General features: G+C 34.6%; 1 protein-coding gene across 2 annotated transcripts in view; it reads left to right on the top strand.

Annotated features, from left to right (window-relative positions):
• The window catches only part of LOC144961803 (dnaJ homolog subfamily B member 4-like), a 5489-nt gene extending 1634 nt beyond the window's left edge, over positions 1–3855 (top strand). Inside the window, exon 2 of one of the 2 annotated variants that reach the window (XM_078894885.1) lies at positions 1060–3855. The gene's annotated coding sequence lies outside the window, so the exon portion shown is untranslated. Of the gene's footprint in view, positions 1–441 lie in introns of both variants that reach the window. The other variant, XM_078894880.1, reaches the window with a different exon arrangement.
• Positions 3856–5814: the final 1959 nt, after the last annotated feature.

The following is a 5814-nucleotide window of genomic DNA, read 5'->3' as shown; positions in this document are numbered from 1 at the left end:
TTAACAAAACTTATGTGTTATTTAAAACCTTAAGACTGTGAAGCAGAGTCCTGGAATTAAATGAACAATATCTGTTGCTTGCTACCCTTTGTATTGTTGCCAGTTTAGCACAGTACTTATTGGCAGATCTGACAGTCCCCTGTGTTTCTTCCAATTTTGATGTTTGTATTTGATTCCATTTTTATAAAGTTAGTTATTTTTGATTTAAAAGAGTAAGGATCTTTTGCATAAAGACTTCTATGTTCCAAGTCATTTATTTATTAAGGAAAAACAACTTTTGGCTTGTAATTTTAATTCAATCTAACAAAATGAAAATGAATATCATGTTGCATTCAAAAGTCTGAGACGTAAGTTTCATGGAGCTAGAGTTAATCTTGTTTTCACTTTAGTGTTAAACGAATGCTTCCTGTTGGGTTGAAATCACAAAGTACCTTCCACCAGATCTGACAGACCCAGCAATCAAATCACTGCTGACTGGGCAAAAAGGGGGTCAGAAAATTTCTTGTCTGCGCTGAGTCTGAGGATTGACACTGAAGCAAATGCTCTACCATCGGAGCCATCTGGACCCCCAATGAAGTACATTGCCACTAATACATTGTAATAAGGTTTGAATATTTATTCCCTATTATATATCACAGGAGAGAAAAGAAAAAGGAATATGCTCTATAAAGCATTTTTCTCACTTAATTGTTAAGTAAGTGTGTAATCTTGTTTATTTTTTTTTTGATCAAGTGCATTGATTTAACTAAAAAATCAAGGCAATTGATTGGTGCTGAAATGACCTAAAAAAATAGTGTCGCAAGTGCCATACAGCAATTTAACACAAACAAGCCAATTGTTAGAAGTCCAATCTGCTCTTACTCTGTTATTTTGCTACGATTTATATTTATGTCATCACCACATTGGAAAGATCATAGTTATTCTGTAACATTGTAAATATTGTATATATAATTAGAGTAGAAGTAGAAGTCAAATGTTTTCCTTCACCAAGCTTTTTTATTTATTTCTTTTATTACTAGAATCAACCTCAGTTTCTTTTCTTCTTAATTTCATATACAGAACTTTTTCATCCCCACGTGGGAAATCGAGTGATAAGTCCACCTTCGGTCACCATAAGGACAGTGCCTTGTAGTGATTTGCTTAGGAACACATTAGGTATGTGAGAAGCATGTCTGGTATCTCTTGGATTTAAGTTGAAGACCATGTTGCTTCATGGTCACCAAGCTGTGCCATGCTTTTTGTAACTTGACAAGGACAATGGCCTAATATGATTAGATTACAAAATATTTTCATGTTGCTCTGCTATCCAGTCCCTGCTTGGTATATGAATATGGGAGGAGAGAGGTATTTGCGTTAAAGTTAAATATATCCTTGGTAAAACGTTAATTTCCTTTTACTATTGTCTTGGCATAAAAAGAGAAAGAATAGGTTCTTCTTCGTAGGCGTGTACATATTTGCAGGTCTGATAATACAAATTATGATGGGCTCATTGTTGTAATGGAAATATTATCAAACCCACTCAAAATATTATCCATTACAACGTTGTTAAATTGAGCCCATAATTACCATGAGTTATCAGACCTGGTAATATATTCACATCGTTCTTCATTCTGTGATATGATTTGTGATGTATTGATGTGAGTGACAGTAATTTCAAATAGCATAGTCATTTATACTGAACTTACCTCTATTTATTTTTATTGTTTTTTATTCATAATCATTTATAAAAAACCCAAACTGGTTGCTAGTCATGTAACAGGAAATAAAGATCTGATGTTCTCAATTTAATTTAGGTTCTGTCATTGTGTCCAGTTATGTTTTATCATTTGCATTAGGCTTGTCTTTTCTTTCTGTATCTCATTTTATATTATATATTTATTGTTACACAGTGAATAAAATAGAATTGACCATTTGATAGTTCATATCCAGGATTCAGAGGTGTTTATTGATGTCAAATAATTAGTTTTCCCAAGTTTAGATGCCCCCCCCCCCCCCCCCCCCCCCCCCCCCCCCAAAAAAAAAAACAAAAAAAAAACAAAACAAAACAAAACTAAAGTCATAAAAATAAAAGGTTCTATGAGACATGTAGTTGGTTGATAAAGAATTCTTGTTTATAATCTTAATTCTTTTGGAGCGAAATAAATTTTAAACATATTTTGCCAGGCTCTTCAGTTTATTAAATATTGTCAATATTTGCATTATTTTAGCTAATAAGAGTTGCTCTGCCATTTTTCTTCAGCACTTCGTCAAAATTAATATCCTGTCATGACATAATAACATTAAAGACCGTATGTCATTGCCTAACATGATATTTATTTAAAAAGAAAATGCAAATGATGATTTACGAAGACCATTATAACGGTAACGGTTTCTTGTACTATTTTATTATTTTTATTATTATGTATGTATCATTTATGTAGTTGCATATAGTTATTTCTTACATTACAGAGAGGAAAGAACAGAGGAAGAGAGAGAGAGAGAGAGAGAGAGAGAGAGAGAAAGAGAGAGAGAGAGAAAGAGAGAGAGAGAGCACATATCTTTAGAGAGAAAGGGAGAAAGAAGGAAAGAAATAAAGGAAGAGAGAGAAAATATAGAGGGACTGGAGGAGAGAATGAAAGGAAGAGAGAAAATATCAGAGGGGAAGAGAGAGAGAGAGAGAGCACAATCTGAGAACATGACCTTTGTCTTTCTGATGAGGGATATCAAAGCACAAGCTTTCCATCTTACAGCTTGTTACAGGAAAAATAATATAATATTAATATGGAGTATGATGAGGATGGTGATGTTATAGGGGAATGGTGAAAAGGATGGTAACAGAAATATTAGGAAGGTTGTTGTGATGTTGATGACGATGATGGTGACAATGACAACGATGTTGTGTACATATCAATAAATAAAGTCATGTATGTTATTTATTGTATTATTATAATGTGTAACCAAGTGACAAATTGCCACTATTTTGAGGACAATAAAGATTTATTATTATTAAGCGTTTTATGCTATACAATCAGCAAAATCAATAGAAAATATAACAAATTTGAGGGGTAACCTAAATGCACCAATTACGGTATGCAAATAATTTTTCATTAAAAATTTTATTTTTTAATCACTCACTGTTTTAATGGAATATATTATGTTGTGGATGTTGAGTTTTTCTACACACACTGAGACCATAGCAATTTTCGATATTGGAATCATGTAGGTTGTATCAGGTTTAATTGCACGTTTCAGTGTGATTCGTATGAAAGCTATATTATTTTCAAACCCTTTTATGGCCCACTTCTCTACCGTGTAATATTTCAAGGTTTTGTTTCATATTTCATGTCTTTCAATCAAATTATTGTTATCATCACCAAGTCGAATTATTTAACATCCAAATTGTGTGTATGTGTGTGTATGTATGATAGAGAGAGAGTGAGAAAGAGAGTGATAGTTGGGAAATATTTGTGCATGTTTGAATATCGGTCATAATCATAATGCTTGGTGCATTGTATGCTCATCAAGTTCGCAATCAGTATAAACGGGGTATGGTTGTTGGGATATCTAGGGGTTTACAGATCCAAGGCACCCGCATATTCGTTCCATGACCATGAGTTCTTGTTGACTATTAGATATTCATAAAATCAGCTTATTCATCTTTTTTTGTAGTGGGCAACTTGATTTTTCATATTTTAGAAACGTGACCCATCCTAGTCTTTTAATTATATATTTATAAATGTGTATTATATTGGAAGTTAGTGATGTATTGCCTTTATACTAAAGACCGTTACTTGTACAGCTGTACTGTATGATTACATGATGTGTTATGGATGTTGATATTTTGTTAAACAATAAATTTGGTATAAAGATAATAAATCGTTTTTAATTTTATTTAATTTTTGTCAATTTAATGTTAACTATTGGGTTTAGACTAAAGTACACATATTTACAAGTCTGACATTTGAATTAATTTATGTGCTTGAGTTGACATTGTTGAAATGAGTATTATTTTGTTTTGGTTTGAGATTATTTCCATTACAACAATTAGCCCATAGCAATTTGAGTTATCAGACTTGTATATAAATGGTTTACACCCCAGACAACGTGACGTGCCTGAGTGGGATCTTTTGACCTTCCATGGTGGGCAGGTTTTCTGAGTTGCTTTCTGTTTTTGTTTTTTGTTTTTAAGGGTTTTACGGCGCTTGCAACACATTAAGGTCATATCAGCAACAGTAAAAAGGAAGAAAATGGGATAGTAAAAAGTTCTAGAATTACAATAAAGCATCCAAGAAAAGGGAAGACAAAGGGGAATTGGTTCAAATAAGAAACAGGTGTAGATTCCAAAAGCACTCTATCAAAGTACTTAGTTTGAGATCACTAAAAGTCTCATCCGGACAAGCACAGGTCCCCGCTAAGAGGAACACACTCAAATGTTTTACAAATCATATATAATATAAAGAAAGCATAATACAGTGCATAACAGAGAAATGATTTACAATGAAAAAAATATCATCTCCCAAAACTTACTATACATTCGACTGTTTCCCTCTCAGCCAGGGGATCTGGCCAGGACCAGGACAAAACCAAGTAATCTCATTCCAAGACAAAGACAGAAAGCATGTTGGAAAACAGATATAAGGGGATAGAAGACACAGTATGTACCTTCCTGCCCACTATGGGAGGTCAGGAACCCCGCCCAGGAGTTGCTTTCTGTTGTTTTGGAATGGGATCACTTGGTTTTGTCTGACCCTTACAGAATTACTTGGCTAAGAGAAACAGTCAAATGTGTAGTTTTGGGAGATATTTTTTTCCGTGTAAATCGTCTCTCTGTTATATATTGTTAGGTTTTTTGTTTGAATATATTATTGGTTTGGAAACATTTAAGTGTATTCCCCTTTTGTGAAGTTATGTGGTCTAGTGATATGACATACACCTTCGGATCGGAAGGTAAGGTCCTGGGTTTGAAGGCTCTTTACTCGCATTCCCTCATTGTACTTGAATGTAAAATGAGTATAACGTTTTCTGTCGGAAACAAATTGTAAAACATATAGCCGGCATCCTGTCTCATCCTATGTTACATGTTGCTGTTGGCCAGGGACCTTTTGTAAAGTGCTTTGAACACATTTTGATTATTGTGCTATATGAAAGCTCAAGTTGGTTTTTGTGTGGGATCCTGTGCTTATGTCTGCATGGTCTCAAACTAAGTGCACTAATCGTGTGATCTTGGGATCTACAGTTCACTAGGGCGAGATTACTTGCTCAGGGCTACACAGTGCAACAGGAATTGAACAGTAGCTTTTGGGTACAAAGTAAGGACCATTACCGCTGTGTTACACTATCCCCCTTCGTCCTTTTGGTGGGGTTCCTGACCTCCCATAGTAGGCAGGGGGGTACTTGCTGTGTCTTCTATCCCCCTGTATCTGTTTTCCAATTGCTTAATGTCTTTGGCTTGGAATGTGATTACTAAGTTTTGTCCTTGGCTGGCTCCCATAGCGGGCAGGGAGGTACATACTGTGTCTTCCATCGCCGTATATCTGTTATCCAACATGCTTTCTGTCTTTGTCTTGGAATGAGATTACTTGTTTTTTTTCCTGGCCCTCGTCGGAGTCCTGGCTGGGAGGGAAACAGTCAAATGCATAGTTATTGTTTTGGGAGATGATATTATTTTCCTTGTAAATCATCTCTCTGTTATGTATTATTATATTTGTTGTTTTTAATGTTTAATGTAAGCATTTGAGTGTATTCCTCTTTGTTGGATTTTGTGCTTGTGTCCGGATGAGACTTATAGGTGGTCTCAAACTAATTACTTTGATAGTGTGCTCTTGGAATCTACAT

This window comes from Berghia stephanieae, chromosome 1 (genome assembly GCF_034508935.2).
Source record: "Berghia stephanieae isolate SIO BIC M18660-M18661 chromosome 1, UCSD_Bste_1.3, whole genome shotgun sequence".
Lineage (NCBI taxonomy): Eukaryota > Metazoa > Mollusca > Gastropoda > Nudibranchia > Aeolidiidae > Berghia > Berghia stephanieae.
The sequence above is the reverse complement of the archived record's forward strand: the minus strand, read 5'-3'. Positions and strand labels throughout refer to the sequence as shown.